General features: G+C 38.0%; 1 long non-coding RNA gene across 1 annotated transcript; it reads left to right on the forward strand.

Annotated features, from left to right (window-relative positions):
* The first annotated feature begins 21,144 nt into the window (after positions 1–21,144).
* Positions 21,145–22,299, forward strand: LOC124879765. The gene is made up of 2 exons (XR_007041116.1): positions 21,145–21,273; positions 21,856–22,299. It is a non-coding gene; the product is annotated as an uncharacterized LOC124879765 (long non-coding RNA).
* The last annotated feature ends 846 nt before the right edge of the window (positions 22,300–23,145 follow it).

Here is a 23,145-nt window from a genome sequence, read left to right on the forward strand (position 1 = left end):
TTCCCTACTCATAGCTTCAGTAATCCATTCATTCCAACACTTTACCAATATTTCTCTCTGGTCTAAATCTTGTTTTTTAATCTTTTTCTTATTTTTCTTTTTCTCCCAATCTCCATCCATCAACTGTTTTACTTTATTTAACTGCTTTATACTCAAACTTCCACCCTGTGGAAAACCAAACTTATCTTCCCAAATTAAAGCACATTTAACACAATCATCTCCACCTTTATCTTTCATTATTTTATAAATCGCAGAATCTGGAGAAGGAGGCACCCCTGATGCTTTTGAGGTTCCGGAACCCATTTTAAATATTTTTTTTTTAACCTGTTTAGCAGCACGTCTGCCGTCTGGCTTTCTCCTTTATAAGGTGTAGAAATTGCAAAAACCACCCCCAAAACCCTTTGCTTTGCTTTTTCTTATTGTTACCAATAAGAAACTCCCTGTATTCCTTACAGGGTTAACTGGCCATCAGCCGATTTCCTCCCTCTCCCAACTCCAAAGCCTAATCAATTAGTTAGGAGATGATGGTGAATGTGTAATAAAAATAATATATATTATATCATTCAGAGCAACTTCTCACCCAGATATATTTGCAGATCTATGGTCCGGATCCAATTGGCCAGAAGCCACAGGCAGGCACTAGGACTCCCCTCTGTTAAATGGAGGTGGACTGAGGACAACTTAAAGTCTTCAGGCTGGCCAAGCGTTCCTCTCCCCTCCTGCGGAATTCCTCTGGCACATTGGATCCTGTCCATGATGGCAAAATTGTTGTGGATTTTCTAATCAAAGTGGGAGAGAAGACAACTCATTAACAACAGAAAGACCGGACTTTGTCTTTAGTTTATTCAAAGGCATACAGCATTTGAAGACCCTGTCACTGAGCGAGTCAGAGAAGCAGAGCCCCGAACAAAATTTACAGACAGTATTTATACCAGTATGTGGTTGTTATCTTAACTTAAAAGAGTTTGGAAATGTAGCCCTTAGATCCCTCCCCGGGTCAGAGGTAACAAAGTTATTTATGAAGGTACCCATCTATCATCCCTTGAGATACAACACTTCAGGGAGTGTTAACCATAAACTCTCCTGATAATGAATTTAGAACCCATCTCCTCTAAGTAACCAAACACAGAAGTCATAGGTAAGAGGGGTAAAAAGAAAGTCAGAGCATTAAAATAATTTTCCACAACAGTACCAAAGAAAAGAACACTTTCTTCAACAAGCTTTTTAAAGATTTTACCCAAGGGCGGATGGTTTCTTTGGAAGAGAGTGCTTCTCTAATTAACCTGACTTCCTTTGCAAGACGTTCATACAATACAGGAGATTGTCACATAGAATGCTTCCAGACCTTCTTGGAATTTCCTGCTGCTGTTTCAGTGTCAAGAAGTTTGTCTCTGATTTGAAACGACTAAAGCATCTCCCAAAGGATAAAAATACAATAATTTTTGGAAAAAAAGTAATTATTCTGCTTTAATTTATATAAAAAGACTATAGTCCTTGACGCAGCCTTCCTGGGTTTGATACCAGACCTTGAGATCTTTGCTGCATGTCTTCTCTCTCTCTGCCCATTTCCTGTCTAACTGTCAAAAAAGGCCACAAGTGCCAAAAATATCTTAAAAAATAAACTTGCACATTGTAAATTATTTATACTCCTTACTGAGATTACATTAGTCAACCCTTTTGATAATTGCTGACCAACTTTTAGCATGTTTTCACTGGTATTTTAACAATTTACGTTTGGTGATGAGCCTAAAGTCCTCCAAATTCAAATACTTTCATTGTTATTGCACAAATTACAACACAATACTATGCTTCTCATGTATGTAGTATGGCTCAACAAACACTCATAAAACAATGGCTGCACTTAGCGAAACTAAAGGAGACATTCCACTACTGTCACATTTATGTTCTCCAAGTGCATTATAAGACCATTCATCCACATGCAAACAAAAATACCTCATACTAAAGCAGTCTAATGTATCAACACTCTGTTTTGACTGACTGTTGGATGCTCTGGAAATGGCTTGTAAACGCTAAAGCTTCACTCTAGTCCCTTTATGGTTTCATACTCGAATAAAGTGTGTTTCCTTTTACATTACAACAAAAAATAAAATAACTATGAAAAATGTAACACAACCAAGTTACCAATATATACTTTTAGGCGACTAAATAACTTTTTGCATGTGTTATTCTGTTAACCTCCTTTAGCTGATTGGCCTTTTTCATGATAAAAACGTTAACATAGTTTGGGGATTAAATGATGTTTTGCATCAACAGATAGTCACAATTTCACATAAATTACATAGAATAGGCTTCATCCAGACGGCTTTGCTTCTTTCCTGTCCATGTCCGTGTATATAGATGTCTTTTTTGGTTTGTTGTCCCCTATGAATTCTCCAGACCTCCTTTCTCCCTTATTTGCAATTCTCATTCACTTATACTCATTTGGTGTTAAAGTGTTGCATGGTGAGAGTCATCACTTTGACAGGTCTGAATGGGAGCCTGTGTTAATGTGGCTGTCTGTGCTGCAGAATGTGCGAGAGCCGTGGTGTAAAGGCTTTGCGATAAATGTAATTGTGTCACTCAGAGTACAGCTGTCTGCCTCGTATAAATGCTCTCTTCACATATAAAACCTTCAGATGAATGATTAGCTTTTACAAAGGCCACTTTAGGTGAAATAACTCCACTTCAACAGAGGGAAAGTAAAATATTATTCTCAGAGGGTGCACAAGTTTAAACACGTGTTTGTGATGTAAATGCATGAACGTGTCTTTTGTTGGTATGTTTGCTGGTGCATCTGCTAGCTTCAGCCCTCTGGGTTTTAAGAACTTGTCAATAAGAATTAAAGGACTGCGGAACAGATAGTTCTCCAGGGTCTACGATGACCCTTTTAGCTAAAATGCAAAGTGTGTTTGAGAGAGCCTTCACATGCTATTAATCAATGTGGGAATCTCTTTGTTTGTGTGAGCATTACAAATATGCACTTTGGCCAAAAATGGCAACCTCATTTGCCCTCATGCATGCAAGTGTTGTTGCAATTTTGAATGGAAGACGCTCCTGGGTGAACTTGGGTGTGTGATAGTGTGTGTAAAGCCATTGGTATTCAATCACCTTGAGCGATCCATGACCAAATAGATCCCATCATGTTTGTGTTAGGAAGACAGGTTCTATTCCCTCCAGGACCCTGTCCCTACTCCTTGCATGCTGATGCTCCTTTCAGCCAGCATCGGCTAAGTTGCAACTTCCAGTTCTCGGGCAGAACCTGCGCTGACAGTCCATGCTCTTGGTGAAGTTTTGGAGGTTTGTGTGAACGGTGCACCCAAAAATGGCCTTTATGACAGGCAACTTCATGCTTCAATTCTTTCTGAGGCAACTGAATGCACTGACCTGAGTGCAGTCTCTGTCACAGGATGACAGTGAGGGTGACAGCCAGGTCTACAGTTTATTGGTATTAAAATAATAAATCAACACTATTCAATCCACACAGAAACTGTAAAAGTTCATATTATAATAACTATGTAACTCAGGAATAGCAGATATGAAACTTTATGATTGAAAGATTTTTATAAGAACTACAAACAGAAACTTTTGAGTTCTTTGACTCATTCAGGATATATTTGATGTTTATTTTGGAGAGCTTTTATAAATAGAAGTAGAAAACAGAGCCTTGTTACTGTATTAATTTGTCAACTTTTCCATGTTGTGTCACGTCCCAACCACAAACCTCTGTGTGTGTGTGTGTGTGTGTGTGTGTGTTTGTGGGGTACAGATCACCAGTCCATCACAGAGAAAAATGATACAGTGATACTAACTCCGGCTCCTTTTAGAGAACCAGTTCTTTTGGCTCCGTTCAATTCAAAGATCAGGCTCTTTCAGCTCTTGAATGGCCCCTAAGGTTTTTGTAGCTTGAATTAACTTACTGTCCACAATAATGTAAATATACACACAAAATAAATTATTAAGTTAAAACAGTGAGACTGAGATCCTACAAATTAGTTAGTCACATTTTCAGTGTGAGGTCAGTGTATCATAATCTATGCAACCACCAATTCACAATTACATTAACATTGAACACCATCCTAAGCATCAACATTTAAGAGACCCGATTAATTGTAGCAATAGCCTTGCTTATGGTGTTGCAGCGCTACCCACACCCATTGCTAAATATTCACCCAATGTGTATAACTGCCGGACATACACCCGTTATTTAGTGCAGGCAGAGATGGCGACACACATATTGAAAAATCACATGCAGTTTGAAGAGAAAAAAAGTTGAGGAGAGAGAAGCAGGGGAAAAATGGCTCCCAATCAGGAACCGGCTCTGTCTTTAATTTAAAAAGCCAGCTCTTCCATACAAAGAGCCATTTGTATGAATTAGTTTTGTGCCTAAAAGATTGCGAAAAACTCTTAGATGATCAAACAAAAAATAAGAATTTGAGAAAAAGTATCATTACAAAAGTAATTTCAAAAGTAAAATATGCTATCTGTGATCAATCTCTTAAAGCAATACTTTAAAGTCTTTGTCTTGTCTTCGTTAGGCTGAATATATTTTTGTTATCATTTTCCTGTTTCATTCTCGCTGATCAGAGTTTTGCTCTCGCTGCCAGCTTTGCAATTACACTTCCTCATGCTCTACTTTGCGCTCCCTCACTTTTTGTTTGCACTTCTGGCACAAACTTCTCTGGGGGGAGGGTCTTCTGAGAAGTCTTTTGCCATTGAACAGAGATTTCTTGAGTGACATATCAGTGACCCGGCAATTGCGTAGTGTACGTCGCCACCAGGGCGTTTTTTTTTTTTCTTTTGTAGAGAACTATGCTGAGATTCCAAACGTTCTGCATGCGCAGAGGATCAGAGGTGAATATTGACCATATATTTAATGTCTTCTCAGGTACTCTGTGTTTTAATCTTTAAGTAAAGCCATGCGATATTTTGTAAGTTAGCTTTAAGCAGATAACTAGCTATCAAAAGCAGCCAGTGCTAACGTACAGGACAGGGAGTGCTTTGGAGCTAATTGGCAACTGTAGAGATGGTGGGTACACCTCTCATCTTGATATATTCATTACTGGTTGCATGTAAATGCATGTTACTACATTTCTTGTTTATAATCTTGCCGATTAGCCATAGAAATCAGTCCAACATCAGAGAGCTTGTAGCTACTCGGGCAAACCTGTGTTTTAACTATTCTTACTCTCATAGATGGAGCTGTGTAGGTCTCAGTGACCTTAGCAGGACATGGAACAGAGTTAACATGCAATCACAGGTAAGGGTTTATCACCTTTTATAACAATTTATAATCTTAATAATTAAACACAATGTTTCTGACAAAAAACAAAATTCCATAAAATGTATACTCAGTCAGTAGCAAACATTTTCATGTTACAAGTTTGTTTGTCTTTGAAATAAATGCAACTATTTTCATTTTCTGTATTGTAAGTAAAAAAAAAATATATATATATATATATATATATATATTTTTTTTTTCACTCAATCTGTGGTCTTTGTGTCTGCAGGAACAAGTTCGAGAAGAACGTCTACAGAGGATTGAGACAAGATTTAGCTTGATTCTCAGAAATGAAGCACACTTAATCTCACTAATACTCATGTATGTGTTGGTTTTTCTTTATTTCTTAAAAGAATGTTATGTTTTTCCAGAATCGAGAGGTTGTGGTGTGATGTGTGGTCAGCTGTCACCTGCAAATACTACGATGTGCTACATGCAATGGAAGAAGAGCAACTAAACTTGTCCTTGTTGGGCCAACATAGGTATTCAACATTAACTAGTTAACTTGGACATATTTCTACAGTATATTTACAGTCTCCTGAAAGCCTTGGGATTTAAATAATTGATGTAAAGATGAATATAACGCAAATGTTTGACATAACCGTGGCTCTTGAGGAAAAGTCATAAGATCACTATAACTGCATTTTTTTCTTTGGGGACTATAAATGCTTAATCAGCATACTGTGTTCTTGTGCAGAACACTTGTCCAAAGTTAACCTTTTGGGATGATAGTGGTACCTGTGAGCAAGTGGTACCTGCTCACAGGATTATATGCGATTTGAAACCTGCTCTATAAATTCTAAAAGTATATGAAATTACAAATATACTTCTTGATTTTGTCTTTATTGTTCTTAGTAATTGGTCCAGTGTAGCTACAGTTTATGATTTGCTCGATGCAAGATGTCAAATCTGTCACTTCCTCAACCTGAAATTGAGAGCAGTACTTAATGCATTATTCTACCTTTATAACAAATCACGTGATTTTAATCACATCAAAGCTTTAGGTATGGTTTATATATTAACAGACTTGAGAAGTTTTTCCTTGTAGCACTTATGTTTCTTATATGCATTCATGTTTAATACTTATTTTAATTATTGGTTACATTATGGAATAAGTAATTTATGAAGTATTGTGGAGGTTAATGGGAAGCAATGGGGAAAAAAAACAAACTTTTTTAAAACTTCTTTTAGAATTATTTTCACAAATGTATGGATTTGTTTTTGCAACACACCATCTGGGTTAACGAAGAAAACTCTTGGTCATGTACATCCTTGCCATCAATGTTTTCCAGGTTTCCAGTTAAAAGGAATTCATAACACCATTCTTGTAAGAACTTTGGTCCTGGGCCACCTTGTGCTAAGCTCACAGCAAATATTTCACCAGCAACTCTGAAATGACAGCAAATGACATTTCAATCATGTAAAGACTCACAATAGGAAAACGCATAGATGGCAATAAGAGAAGTTTATTCCAGATATTTATTTCTTTGACGCTCGGACCCCGGAGGAAGACATAAACGTTGAGAAGGATGTGGGCTTGAATGAACATTTTAGCATTAGAATTATAAATGTCTTCCCCCCTTGGTATCCGACTGGTGGTGGAAAGCCTCTAAACTGTAAAGTTTCTAGATAAAGCAACACGTTTATTAGATTAATGACAACTACAACACTTAAATAATTATTACAGCCCAATAACACAGATTTCTAACAATAATCTCTAAAATGCTTTAGGTGACTTAACTTGGCTGATATTGGCAAGACATGTCATTGGATAAGTGTAAACATGCTATTATACTAAGATACCACTATTTTATAGATGGATGCTCTGTAACAATGGACGCCACCATCCACTGCTCTTGTTAGGAATGGATGGATGGATGGATGGATTGATGGATGGATGGATGGATGGATGGATGGATGGATGGATGGATGGATGGATGGATGGATGGATGGATGGATGGATGGATAGATAGATAGATAGATAGATAGATAGATAGATAGATAGATAGATAGATAGATAGATAGATAGATAGATAGATAGATAGATAGATAGATAGATAGATAGATAGATAGATAGATAGATAGATAGATAGATAGATAGATAGATAGATAGATAGATAGAGTATACAACAATTACTTTTTTACTTGCTTCAATACCTGACTGACACTGCTACATGGGAATCATTTCATTTGATCAAAAGTACGTTTTTTAGACCAACAATTGAGAACAGGCAACATCTATTCAATTTTCCTCTGGCATCACAAATACAGACTTAAACAGTGTTTACATGCAACAAGTAATGAATATATCAAGATGAGAAGCGTACATGCCATCTCTACAGTTGCCAATTAGCTCCAAAGCACTCCCTGTCCTGTACGTTAGCACTGGCTGCTTTTGATAGTTAGTTATCTGCTTAAAGCTAACTTACAAAATATCGGTTGGAATCTCAGCGTAGTTGTCTACTAAAGAAAAACAAAACCCGAGCAAAACTGGTCAGCGAGAATGAAACAGAGGAAAATGATAACAAAAATATATTCAGTCTAACAAAGACAAGACAAATATTTTACAGTATTGCTTTTAAGATATTGATCACAGATATTTGAAATGGTATTTTTCTCAAATTCTTATTTTTTGTTTGATCATCTAAGGGTTTTTCACAATCTTTTAGGCACAAAACTAATTCCATACATTTCGCTCACTTGCTAAACGTCACTAAATGACACACGCTTTTTTTCTGAAAAGTCAAGCATAGATAGATATTCAGTCCACAATTTGTTGAACCACCTTTTGTTATAAGTCTATTGGGGTATGTCTCTAAAAATTGTGAACATTTATAGACTGAAAATTTTGCGTAATCATTTATCATAACTAGTTCACCCTCAGTCAAAATGGATGGTGAGAATTTGTGAAGGTTAATTTGGATGTCTTTCTTGTGATTCTCAATTGGATTTAGGTCTGGAGGTGGTTGGACTGAAATTTATTTAAAGGTATCAGAGTAAAGGGGACTGAACACAAATGCACAATGCTGCAGTTTTCAGAAAAATTAACTGATCTGCTTTAAAAAATATAAGCTTAAACCTGTAGGACAGAAAGATAAAAAGATTTACTAAATCCTTACATATTATGGGGGGTTTTGATTTGTTTTTTCTGATCAGAGTACTTTAATTCTGGTTGAGGTCAGGATGATTTCTGGGCCTTTGTAGTAGTTGTGCTGATGCGTTTTGGATCAGTTCTCTTGCTGACAAAGTTGGTACAAGTCTCAGTTGTAGAAAGAATGGTCTTACATTTAACAGTACATGAGTTTAACATCAATTAGGTGACTTCAAAATACCACAAATCCCCCCCCAAAAGAAAAAAAAAAGCCTAACCTTCCAACACTGTGCTTAACAGCTGGTATTATATGTTTGTGCTGACATGCTGTGTTTTGGTTTTAACCAAATGTCTGATTTGTCCAAAATACTTTAGTTGTTCAGCCTTTTCCTAATTTGTTTCTCAACAGGTTTTAAGATTTAACATTCTAAGTAAAGACTGTAGAAGTTAAGCTGTGGCTCTTGGGTATTTTCCTATATCTCTTAGATTTGCATGACTAGACCTTGAAGTAAACATACTGAGATATCCAGTTCTGGATAGCCTGGCAACCAGTCTTAAATGTTTTCCACTTGTGAATCATTTCTGTATGTGCAGAGTGATGGAGATCAGATGGTTGAGAAAGAACTTTATAGCCCTTAACAGATTGATGGGCAGCAACAATGGCTTGCCCTAAGGAAATGGTTGATTCCTTTCCTCCTTGACGTGTTACACACACATGTATGCTTCAGGCAAGGAAACTGGCCAAAATGCTGACTCAAGAGTTAATAGAAGGCGAACTTTCTTTTTACCACTACTATAAGTAACTGTGTCTGTTGTGGAGGGCCAGAAGCGAGACCAAGAGGTCCCATTATTCCAAATAATGATTATAATATCACTGTAATGTAGATTTTTATTTGCTGTTGGTATTAACCAAGGGTGGACTGGCCATGGGGAGCACTGGGACATTTCCCAGTGGCCTGGCCGTTGGCCTGGGCTGCACTGTGATCGCTGAGGGGCGGGACCAAGTGTTCGATTTGGGTTGTGCTTAAAAAACAATCCATGCAGTTTGTACGGCTCACTTGGGTATTTGCCTGGCTGAATCTCCCACAGACTGCAGTATCGATAGGTAAAGACAGACACACCCCCTACAGTCAATAGGGGGTGTGTCTGTATAGTCAATTAGTGAATTTGAAGAGATAGGAAATTATGGGTAGATTTAGGATTTTCTTCTACTTTGCTGAAGAAAGAGGCGTCAGTACAGTGAGCAGCACTAATGCTGCAACAGCTGTCATGGAGATGGTGGACAGCAGCAGTAAGAAGTCAGAACAGGAACCTTTAAGGAACTATTTGAGCAACAAACACACCTGCAGGCAATGCTTTTAAAATACTTTGTGCCTCACCTATGACAATCTGAATACAACTAAATTTACAAGTATAGTCAGTCATTTTCTACCCCTTATTCCATAGTGGGTCACAGGGAAGCTGGTGCCTATTTCCAGCAGTCTATGGGCGAGAGGCAGGGTACAACCTGGACAGGTCGCCAGCCTATCGCAGGGCAACACACAAACAACCAACCACTCATTCATACACCTAAAGGCAATTTAGAGTGACAGGCATGTCTTTGGACTGTGGGAGGAAGCCGGAGTACCCGGTGAGAACCCACACATGCATGGGGAGAACATGCAAACTCCATGCAGAAAGACCCCTGGCTGGGAATTGAACCCAGGACCTTCTTGCTGCAAGGCAACAGTGCTACCCACAGCGCCACCATGCAGCCCAATTTACAAGTATAGATTATTTTAAATGTTTATGCTAATTTTGATAACATCCCAGAAACGTAGTGTAACCAGCAAGGGGTCAAATTAACTGAATATTTTTCATTTTTGACAGTTTTTTTTAAACAGTGTTAGAAAAATCTGAAGGCCATCTCTCATTTTGAGAGATTGCAATTCACACTCCTGACCACTTGGTGGCGTGTTAGCATATAAATTTGTTGTTTTCTCACTTGATGCATGACCTCGGAAAAATGTCACAGCAGCTGAGTTTCCGAAGTTTCTTCAAAAAGCCCAAGAACGACGATGTGGTTAGCAGAAGAGGTGAAACAAGAGGTACTGGTGCAGTGGAGGATGAAGAACAAACAATTGATCAGCGCTCGGCAACTACAACAACTTGCTGCCGAGCAAGCGGCAGCAAGTAGGTTAGTTGGGAGTACAGAGTTCAGTGGTAGCAGAAATTCTTCTGGCTAAGGAGGGAGGATGGAAAAATGTTCTGTGACATGTAAAAAAGCCAATATGGGAAATTGATTTGTCCAAGGATGCACGAACATGTAGAAATTGAAATGAATGACAATAAATACTGTTGAATGTTGAATTATTATCATTTAAAAAAATAAAGTGATGGGTAAAAATAGATTATGACATAATGTTTTTTTTTCCCTGTCAGTCAAAATGACCAACAACAAAAAAGTCTAGGGCGACCTCTGGTACCCAGTCATGACGCAACATAATGTGAATTCCACATCATTGATCTCAATATATGCATTCAGAACAGAAGCACAACAAAAGTGACAAAAAGACTTCAAAGATGCAGCAGCATTTGATGTTAATAAAATACCCTTCAATTCCTAACATTTAGACCAATGTGATATGCCAGTATACAGTCTTGTGAAACACTGTACATAAATCCTGACAGATTTATTCTGTTGTGTTTTAGATAATAAAAAAATTTTTAAAGCGCTTTTATATAGTGGATAAGATTAATACAAAAAGCAGCTTTCAATGGGGGAAAAAAAACTACCAAAGCCCACCTGGCCTTCTTGGAAAAAGTAATTGCCCACCTTGTTAAATCATAAATTTAACTTTAAAGTTACATGAGCATACAGCACAAACTAAACAAAGTCAGCGGATCCAAGCTGGCAAATAGGAGCATGATAATCATCTGCTGTTGTAAAATTGATTAACATGGAGATTTGTTTTATTTTGTATAAAAATCCAGTTACTTTTTATCTTAATTATGAATCTCTCTCAACATTTAGAATTTAGGACCTGGACTTGATTTGGACTAGTCAAGTCCAGGTCCATGTCTTTTATTGGAATTTGGTTTGAGACTTTAGTGAAAAAACTTGAGACTTGATAAGCAATGACCTGCTCCCACCCCTCAGAGAGAACTTACGAGAAAAAAAACAAAAAACTGCATTCACAATTAAATTAAAGGCTGTCCTCAGTCTTCAAGCAGTGTACAGAGACTTACAGAGGTGTTTTGTTTAGATGCCTTATAAGATCCAGAATCTTAGTTCTTGTCCACCATAGCAGTTCATAAAGCTAACCTTTATATTCTGTGACTTTGATAAATGCCACTTTGGAATCAATATCACCTTGTCACTTCCTGTTTCATTCGCTCAAGAGCTCCAAATTAAATTCAGCCCAAGTGGGTTTTGGGAATTTAATTTGAAAGCTTTTCTTAACATTCATAGTTTCTGAAATATAGAAATAGTAGTGGACATTAAATTTGGCATTTTGAATGTTAAGCCATTTTACCTTAGACCTTTTCTAAAGCAATGTCCCTTCCTTGATTAAATGTAGAAGTGGTTGAAGCTGGAAGAAAATATGTTCACCTGTAAATTTTTTTGCTGGTGTGTTGTGTTTCTGCAATCTGTCTGACTGATGAGACAGCTCACAGGTTTCTGCAGACACCGGCAAAACCTGGAAGTGGATTACGACCTTTCTGCTGTGGTTTTGGGATAGATACAAGCTACAGAAAAGGACAGTCAACATTTTCATGGTGTTACAGACCTGTATGGTATTTGTGCTTTTAGAACACACTAGGGTTTGTTTTTTGTAGGCTGTAACCATTTTATCTTATTTTTTCTTATGATTTCTTTCCATATTTTAAGAAGCATTAAATGCTCAAATTTAACTCGACACAAACATTCTGCAGTGTTTGTGTGTCTCTGGGTGAGAGCACTTTGCTATTCTTCTGAAATAGATGAGAGGTCGTGCATCCCCCAAATGCATGATTGACCTTGTGAAGCCTTTTTCCTATTCCTTGCTGCATCTCTTTGACTCTGTGTCTCTCATTTTGTCTCTCTGGTTTTCTCCACACCGACACAAAATGACTATGACATTTTCTCCTGGGTATTTTCCTCTGTTGGACGCTGTGTTCTAACTCCAGAACGTCCAGACATTCACAATATTAGCAACCTTTTTCTGTGCAATTCACATTTGGTCTTTGTCCCTGACTTTAAGATGAGACATTCACAAATTATTATTCAAATTATTAGTTACAAACTACAGCTGTTAGCTCCTTAGCTTGTGGGTAGTTGGGATTTCTGTTTAACAGCTATTTGTTTTTGCCCAGCTAAAAAAACATAGCTGCAGAGAGTAAGTCTGCTAGGGAAAGTTAAACTGTTTGGAAAAAGGATTTTCATATTAGTGATCGAAGGGAAACGTGCTGATGTCCATAGATAATTTCAAGTTGCTGCTCATAGTAAAATAGTTTTATTTATAGTAGATAGTGAACAAAAAAAAACCACCATAAAGAACACATTATTATTTTTAATTTACCACTACAAAGTTGGAAAATGGGTTTGACCAAGCATACTGGATTAGGTTTTCAACACAAATATAGCCTAAAATAACATCTAACATTTGGGTATAAAGAAGTGGAGTTGGAAAAATAACCCATAACCTCTATGACGAAAAACGTAATACAGTCGCATTCAATAAATTAGAATATTATTGAAAAGCTTATTTATTTCGGTACCTCAATTCATTAAGTGAGAAACATTTCATAAATTAATTACACACAGACTGATGTTTTTAAGCATTTACTTCTGGTAATTATGATGATTTTCTGCTTACAGCTAATGACAATTAAGAATAGAATATTACATCAGATCAATTTGACAGACCAGTTTGGAGGTCTTCAGCAATGAAGATTTAGTTGGTGGTTTGTCCAATAAGGAGCAAGTCAGGACAAATGTTATCGCTTAAGAAATGCATTGACATCTAAAGGACCGGTAACATACCTTAACCTGCCTAATCCAAAGTCTCTTCTGATTGAAGCTGCTAAATGGAAATATTTAGCTGGTATTTATTATTGTTGGTTTCTTTTATTGCGATGATATGACCTTGACAGTGTTGTACACAAACACAATGAAATGAGAAATTAATGAGTGACATGTTTTTATGAACTTTGAGTCAACAAAGTAATTATTGTTAAAGATGGTGTCATTAATTTCTACACAAACCATATTAAACTTTACATTTGTTCACCTGAGAAAATTCATGCTTCCTCTCCACCGACATGTACGGTCATCTGGATGGGCCAGTTGTTGATTTCCTGTGTAACCTTTTACTCACATCTGTCTAGTGTAAATCCGGATTGGCTTATTCCAAAGGTTAAAGCTAAGGGTTGTTCCGCAAGGGGCCAAGAACAAATCGCACATCAACAGTCTTATAGTAACTTTAAAGAGGGTCATAGCGGTTTATAAAAATGCTATTTTATGAACCTTTAAACCATTGGACAGTTACTTACACAGAAGCTGATTATTCTTACCAGGGGAAATGGAGGTGAAAGTGGTTACCACATGGGAATCATTGCTGTGTAAAACACATATTGAAATGTTTCAGTAAAGAACCTAAATGTTACACAGCAAAAAGAGATAAAAAGTTTTTGCCCTTGGTTAATGCAAAAGCAATGCAATGTAAAAAACAATAAACCAGTGTTCAATGAAACTGCTACAATATTTATTTATTTCTTTACTTTATATCAGAGAGTTCAGTTTATATGGATAATCATCATCATCTGTATAAATTCCCCACCAATGCAAACATTGTGACAGTTTAAAAGGTCTTCGCATTAACCGTTATAATTTTGAAACTGGAGTGAAGTTTCAAAATTCACTGTGAACACTCAGTGAAAAATTAGGAGTTTAAATATGAGGAAGGAGTGGAGAATGACAAAGGGACTTGAAGAGCTAATCAGTAGAGATGTGGAACAGCTGTAGCAAAAGGAAAGCAGGGAAGCTAATGGAGGGATCCTTATTAACAAAGAATGGGGCTGAATTAAGATTAAAACCAAGGGGAAAGTCTAACAGAGATCTGATAAAAATAATTTCAAATGTATAAAGAACAGAACAAGAGAATAAGGATGTTGGGACCCAGCCATGGATTTCAACGTTAAACTCCGGTACGGACCTTTCTGGAACTTTCAAAATAAATTGCATTAACCTACTTCCAGCAACAGCCAAGCAAACTGTAACAGCGGAGTTCCCATGATGCCACTGTCTGAATAAGAGCACCCCCTCTCCAACAAGCAGATCTCTTCCACACGGCCTTCCAGAGGGACCGGATAGGGAGACAAGCTCGCTGATGTCTCTTTGCTGGCAAACAGACATAAACTCTTCAACTGGATCCAAGGATGTCATACGATCATATGCAAAGTTAAGTACGAATGAAATACTGTCTGTGTATCCGGTATTTTCATTCATGAACGGGGAAATTAAGGTGTAAGAATTGCTTACTTTCTCTCTGAGGCCTGCAGAAGCAAACTGTCCCAGAGAAGTTCCCTACAGAGAAGCGGTCTCTACGAAACCGAGCAGAGCAGTCTCCCAGTCTGGAAGGAAGACATCAGAGACTGCATCACCGTGGTTACGGTAACGTGCAGTATGGTTGGCGGACAGAACAGCCGCCACTCCCCACGGCTAAGGAGGTTAGCTAGAAGCTAACCATTTGTTCACAGACTGGCGGACAGAACAGCCGCCACTCCCCACAGGTAAGGAGGTTAGCTGTAGCTAACCGTTTTAAGACTGGATGTTTCTTCAAACTTCTGCACCTTGGACAACGTTCCTCACCACATTTCATGAGGTTAAGTGTTTGGGCAGAATAATATAGAAAAATTTAGATTGAAATTATCTAAATGTTTTTCATTTTATGAAGTTTGGTTTTGTTTGTGTTGAACTCAGCTATCATGGTGCTAGCAGAATATCTGCAGCACACATGTTCAGTTCGTGTTCTGTGTTTGTGTGTTTTTAAAGTTAAGACACACTTTATTAAAGGGTAATTTTAAACAGAAGATTGATCATAACGTGCCGTCCGCGCTTATGCATTTAACCCTTTTTATCAACGGTAATTTTAAAGGTGTGTGTTTGATTCTGGTGCTAAGCTATTAGACTCCTTTGTTAGCTTAGCTGCTAACAGTTAAGGACATGTGCATGATGCTAAATAATATTTACCCAGAAAGGTTAAGTTTTCAATCCAGTAAATCATGTGTCCCTAACATAATTTTACTAAATTTGATAATTAAGTAAACACCATTAAGCCCCATTTCTCCAGAAAGATTTGGCTCTTTTCCAAAATATTCCCTTAATAATATTTGTTCAAATATTATTTCAATAAATAAAGGCAGCTAATGAGACACCATTGAGAATTCATCCAGAAGGTTGGTTTTATTCAGCAGATCATTCTTAAAACAATATTTTATTAAAATAATATTTTACCTGATCTTGGTTGTCTAAAGGTGTGCTGATTATTTCCTAAGTTAGTTCCAAGACTAACTTAACTTCACTTCCAGATTCTTCAAGATAATCCTTGGTTCTCAAACATAAATAACATTGCATGGCAATGTTGCATCACTCTTTTCAGTCATGGTTCTCAATCATCTTTAATCAACTTGTTTATATTGTACACAGCCCATCAGTCTTCCCTATTCTTTAATTCTGCTTGGTAGTTAGTTGGATTGTTTTAGCATAGTAAAGAGTTTGTTGAATGAAATATGTTTGACTTTGCATTGACTTATTTTTATTAATATATTCTTGTATTTTAAGAAATTGTGTGAATTCATTCCATGTGTGTGCAGAGTTTTGCTGTTCAATAATGTCAGAGATTGTCTCACACCTTTCCATTTTGTCCTAATACCATCGCCTTACTGGGCTGGTATTCACAGGACAATCCTTATCAGACCAAAATATTATTTGATAAAATATTAAAATATTAATATTAAATAATATTCTCAGATTCATAATCCCAACAAGAAGATGGTGGTAACACCCAGAGATCATGACAGATGTGTTCTTTCAAAAAGGGGAGAAGATCAAGGCTGTTGACATTTTAACATTTCTAAAGGCAACTGGCTTACAGTGATAAAAGTGTGACTAAGAGGTGGTGGGAAATAAAACTGTTAGCTGGTGTCTAATCCAACATTTGACTGGAACACTTAACAGTGGTTCACTAATCTCTATGTGGGCATAAAAATCTCTCTGCCTTGGCTGGCTAACAACTCAAATACCTCTCCCTGCTGTAGTCTCAATTATATTTAAGAAATTGGTTGCACGTCTAATCAGAAGCACACTGGCAGATTTTTACTACTAGCTGTGGACTGTTTATCGTTACAATTAGGTCTCCAATGTACAGTGTAAGACTTTCTGAAGACACAAATTCGACTGCAGTTCTTTTATGCATAATCATAATATTGACCAGGAACTAAACTTTGTGATTTTCTTTAAACAAAAACTATTTCTAGCTGGTTTTTGTTGGCTGAACATTTCTTAGCTCCATGGTGGCTGTACTTAAAAACAACATGCACACAGTTATTTGATTCAATACCCACTCAATATTTTATGCAATCAGATATAATGAGGGTAATGTTTTGACTTAGTTTTTTGGGACTAGCTGAAGAAAATCATCCCCACAGCATAATGCTGCCACCAAGCAAGACAGTGTATGCACGTGTTGGTTGCAAAATGCAGGTCCACCTGAAGGGGGACCCATTCTTGAAAAGATTCCAGGTCAGTAGAAACTATGAAGTCAAGTCAAGCAGTGGTTATATAATTAACTTTTAAATGGATAGAGGATAAAAAAGAAACAAGTTGGAAAAGGAGTTTGGGAACATAGAAAAACGTATTTAAAAGTAGTCTAAATGATGCACTGAGAAGGAAAACAATGACTGTAGCTGCAGTGATAACTTTAACCATGCATAAACGAAGATGGAGGAATGAGCCTGGGGAATTCAGGTTCAATAACTGATGTGAGACAGTAAATAGATTAACCAGCAGCCATTTATCGTGGATATATCTCATTTTGTTTCCGATTGGTCTTAAAACCTTGCAGTTGTTGCAGTTTGGTGCTCAGTCCTGTCTCTGTAGTCTCCTTTTTTCATGCTGCTTAGTGTAAAATTGAGAGTGTCATCAACACCACTTCTAAATAAGTCCAAGGAATTAAGTGCTTGTGTGACACAGAACATGCTTGAGTAATTCCTTTTTAGCATTATTTAGCACTTTGTCTCCTGTAGCCCCACAATTTTCTTAAAGTAAGCAGCTAGAATTTGGTGCAAACCATCACAGTACCAATACATTTTTCTTGCCCGTTTTCACATATCAGGATTCAACAACTACAAACCTCAATGCATTTTTATTTGGTAATGTGTAACAAGTGCATAATTGTGACATGAAAGGAAATTGAAACATAATTTTTTTATGTTTTACAAACAAAACTCCACAAACTGTGGTGTGCATTTGCATTCAGCCCCTCAACACATACACTCCCCACCCCCACCTCAACCCCTGCCCCCCGGTTGTCAGTACTTTTCAACACTGAGACTAACATTTTTCCCATTCTTCTTTTCAAAATGCTCAAAACCTGTTGGACTGAATGGAGGGCATCCATGAACATTTCTTTTCAAGTCTTACAACACATTCTGAATGTCTGGACTTGGACTGGGTCATTCTAAAACGTGAATATGCTTTTATATAAACTAGGGGTCTCAAACTGCAGCATCTAACTGGTTTTATTTAAGGAGTGCCCTGTATTTAGCTCCATCCAACATTGCATCAATTCCCTGTCCCTGGTAAAGAAAAGCATTCCCACAGTATGATGTGCCACCACCACATTTCAATTTAAGAAAGGTGAAATCAGGGTGATGTGCAATGCTAGTTTTCAACCAAGTGATTTGCAAATGGACCAAAAGTCTGCTCTTCATTCTTTATGATGCTATTTGTTCACTAATGTTCTCTAAGCTACGAGGTCTACACAGACCAGCTGGATTTATACTAAAATTAAATCACACACATATAGACCCATTTACGAATTAGGTGACGTTTAGAAGGCAGTTGGTTGCACTTGATTGTATTTAAGTGTATTGTATCAGAGTAAAGGGGGCTGGATAACAACGCAAGCCGCACTATTGAGTTTTTTTTTAATTGATCCGTTTAATTTCACTTGATAAGTTTGCACTACTTTTTTTTACTCTATCACATAAAATTCGGATAACACTGAAGATTGCAGTTGTAATATGAGAAAGAGTTCAAGTCGAGTAAATAATTTGCAGGGCGCTGTTGATTGAACTACAAAGTCAGGACCAAACTCCCTCTAAAGCATGCAGATATTTAGCTGAAATAAATGAAATGATAGCATGCACTCACTCATTCGCTCAGTGCCTCATTATGAGCAGCTTGCTGTTTCTTGTTGGGAACATAACAAGCAGAGCCTGGCTCAGATGCATTGTATTTTCTCATCTGGAAGCCAGTGGGAGCATCACTGCAGTTCAGTGAGTTGTGAGCCAAGATAAATCTTCTGTATACAGCAGAGATGTTATGGAATTCCTCATATGACATGTCACTGTTGGCTGGGCCATTATAAGTTCTCTTCAGAGAAAAGGCAACAGCATCGGGCACATTCTCAGGAGGCAATCCTTTCTGACTGGTAATATCAGTATTCCACTTTCACCAGCAGTGCCAGCAGAAAGGGAATCAGTGAGCCGAGTTTCACAGAGAATTGCTTTTGTTGGACTATGCAACTGAGGCCAATTCAAAACGAGTGCAGATGTGTTCAGCAAAGACCTTTATGTGGATGCTGGACATTATCCAATGATAAGTCATTTATCTGGGGATGTGCTTAGCTGAGTGAACAAAACCAGCAATGCTAATAATTCAGCTCACATTACTGCCACAATAACCATACATTAAGAAAAGGCTCTTGCAGGTAGAATCCCTGTTTGGGTATCAAAGGAACTGAGTTAAGTCATACCTACAAAACACACTATGTCCTGTTTATGACAGACAGGAGAAAGTTTCCAGCAGAAAAACATTTCAGCCCCAAAGTATTCAGATACACTGCTTGCTTTGTGGGTTTAAAGATCACAAAACAGCTACATTATTTAACGTGCTTAGAAGGTCTGGAACGCTCGCCACCGCATGGCGCCTAGCAGGCACAGAAAAACAGCGTGAGGAAAGAGAAACGTTGAGGCTTTCCAGCAGGAACAGAAAGCCCACAACAAACAGGATGGCTGCTAAACCCTAAAGCTGAAAACTGTTGAGTACAGTCCTTAACTGTCTCCAGCTGAACAGCACTGCCTCGAGTAAAGGATCTACAGCAGGTTTTGTACATACTTCGTAAAGAACAAATGTCAGGAAATAGATTTATTTTGCGAGTACCATAGTTTAAGTATGAACGACCTGTTTAAGGTCATGCCATAGCATCTCAGTTGGATTTATGCTTGATTTATTTATTTATTTATTGGAGCCATTCAGTGTTGGACTAGCTGGTGTGCTTTTGATCATAGCTGTGGGCAAAAGCTTTTATGCTATATGCAACAGGATAGATGCAAACCTGTCAAAAGGTTCCACATTCATCTTATCAGTCAGACAGAAGACTTTCCCAGAAGTCTTTAATGAGAGGTGAAATGTCTTCAAAAAGTCCTGTGGCCTTGTTTTTATGCACTTGAGATTTTCATGTCCTGGATGACTTAGAGTCTACACCAACATAAATAGCAGACTGGACAATGATCAGACCCTGAGCACATAAATATCATATGCATCGTTCCCGTCTCTGGAGAAGCCAGCACACTTATAAATTTAGGCTCCGCTTAATTAATTTAGGCTCCATTTGAGTTTTGGAAGCAGCAGTCAAAATGCAAAAGTTCTCAAAAGAGAAGTCCTGGCACTGTACTTAGTGATTACTATGAGCAGTGGCTCATAGGGTTAAGAATGCAATTTTACTCTAACTCGAGTGTAATAAATTAAAAAAGCATGAGAAATCTCCCACATATATTGCGGAATTATGAAGATGATAGCTGTGCGGGTATGATTGTGGTAGGATGGCTAGGAAAGCAGGGATTTGGTGAATATTAAGGAAACAGCATCATCATAATTGCTTTCAAAATAAGGAGGTTCTCCAAATTTTCCTGGATCCAGCCATGTCATAGAGATAGTGTGACACTTTGATTAAAAGGAGACCCGAAAGCTAAAGATTCATATTTATTATTAGATATCTGGGGAAAAAACAATCACTGAAGAAAGAAGTATTTTTAAAAACTGGATTTAACCATATTTGTCACAGTGTGTCTCTTGGTTCTGTATTTGTTTACGTTTTAGTTAGGTGGTTGCTGTCCAGTATGATTAGTCTTTGAGTTCCCGTTCTGGTGTCTTATTTTTTAGGTTATGTTCAGTTTATTGTATGTGGTTTTGATTCTGTAATTAGTTACGTTTAGTCAGGTGTTTTTTCTATTACTGTTTGGTTAGTCCTTAAGTCCTCGTTTTGGGGTTCTGTTTCCTAGGTTCTCTTCTGTTGACTGTGTTTGTATTATTATTATTATTATTATTTATAGATCTTTTCCCCCGTGTTCTGGTCCCTGGGTGGGTTTACAGTTTTGTTCTTCGTCTAGCTCCTCCATGTCCTCATTTGTCCCTATTTGTTTCACCTGCTCTCTCTGCTTCCCTGACTCCTTGTCTCACCTGTTACCTGTTCCTCTGATTACCTGCCCTATTGTTTCATGTCCACCTTTGTCTGTATTTAAGTTTGCCTTCGTCCTTTATTCCACATGGTGTTGTTATGTCTCTTTGGATTTCGTTCTTGCGCCGGATCCTGTTAAATTCTACTTTGAAATTGCATTGTAATCAGGATTATCTTGTCATCCAGCACCTCGCCTGCATGTAAGTGGACTCTCTTTAAATTAAAGGAGTTTCGAACCCACTCGGCTTTTCTCCGTGCTTGTCTGCCTTTTGGTCCATCACACAAAAATACAACAATACAACAATATTTCTTTATGTTTCTGCATGTCATATTCAGTTTTGTTGTGTCTATGTATTTAATCTTGCAATTATTGTAAAGGCATGCTGAGGACTATCTGAATATTCCAGAACATCCCTGACTGATTATTGCAGTATTGTAATCAAAGAATTCCCTTAATTAATATTTGATTTGCCAACAAACTGGTCTACAAGGTAATTGGTACAAGGTAAATGGTGAATTATATATAATTGCATGTTCCATGTGAAGCTGCAGTAGGCATGTGCTAACTGCACACTCTATATAGTGATGTCTTTGTTAATGACCAGAAAGGTGTTTATAAGAACACATTCTGATTGGTGTGATGCAAAAAGTGAAAAATGTAAAGAAAATAGGCTTCTTTACAGGTGATAAATTATTTTAATTTATTTTTTATTATTAATTTCTGTGATGTGTATCAATGAAATGATCCTAAAATTGTGTTATGTCCTTTCATTTACATACAGTGCCTTGTGGTGCATTCAGACTGACCATGTGCTGTTCCTTGCCTGCCATTTTGGCAGCAATTCACTTGGCTAACGGGCGACAACGCTCCACTCGCTTCATCGTGTTGTCAAATAAGACGAGCTTCTATCTGCTGCTTGCTGGTTTCAACACAACTTGGAGCGAGTCACGATGCTTTATTTATGGAAAGCCAAACAATGCTGCCGGCGTCGACGTCCCTGGGTTCACCAGAGTCTCAGGAGTACCATCACCTACTCCAAGAGCTGCGTCTGGATGACAGTCGCCAGTGGTACTTCAATCTATCCTGGACCAAATTTGAGGACCTGCTGTCCCACGTTGGAGGACGAATCAGCCTCCGGGACACCAACAACAGGCATTTTATCCTCACTGCAGAACGCCTGTCCATTTCTCTTTGAGTAAATAAATCTCAGCTCAATAGAAAAACAGCCAAATTGTACTGTCCAAATCTTCTTAATATAATAAACATTTTTGTGCCTAAACATATGGACGAGGACCGCCAAAATACACCAGGCAAGAGCTGAACTGAGAAAAGAATGTAGCATGGTAGCCATAAGTATTGTATAATTATGTAATAACAGCTGATCGGTGACCTAGAAATCAGGCTTGCTGACATATGCATCTGAAAATTAAATACTTATGAATATATGTCAGAGCAGATCCCGAACCCAGACTCTGAGGCACATCACCCTCCAAGCAGAGGCCCGACACAGCCAGGGGGACCAGGCCCTGGCAAGCAGCCACTGGGAGTGAGCCGGCACACACCAAAGCACCCAGCCCCTGACACTGAGGACCACCAATAGACCAATGGGCAGAGACACCAGCCACTGGCAGGGAGTGTGGTGGGTACGAAATAGGCCCCACATTTAATGGGGGGCCTAAGCTGATCCAGGAGAGGTAGAAGGCCAAGACCTAACCTGACACAAAAACAGGTGCACACAATCACAATCAGACATTCTCACCCTTAAGCGTATTAGTGGTAAGCTAATCAGGACGCTAACCAGTTTCCAAAGGGACACTGGGCCTCTATTGAAATGCCGGTGCTTGTCTCAAAGTCTGTCAACTAAAAAGCGTTTTCTTCAATAAGGAACCTATAAGTCAGCAGCCCATAGAGAAGGTTGACATTAAAAAGTCATTGGTAATGTCCTGAGGATTCAATACGGGGAAAAAGACAAGAGACTGGGTGTACTGGAGAATCGGGTGGCTGAACTGGAACAGTACAGCAGAATGGATGTCATGATTGTTCATAATGACGTGTTCCATGCCCAAGCTAT

Source organism: Girardinichthys multiradiatus, chromosome 13, assembly GCF_021462225.1.
Source record: "Girardinichthys multiradiatus isolate DD_20200921_A chromosome 13, DD_fGirMul_XY1, whole genome shotgun sequence".
In the NCBI taxonomy this organism is placed as follows: Eukaryota; Metazoa; Chordata; class Actinopteri; order Cyprinodontiformes; family Goodeidae; genus Girardinichthys; species Girardinichthys multiradiatus.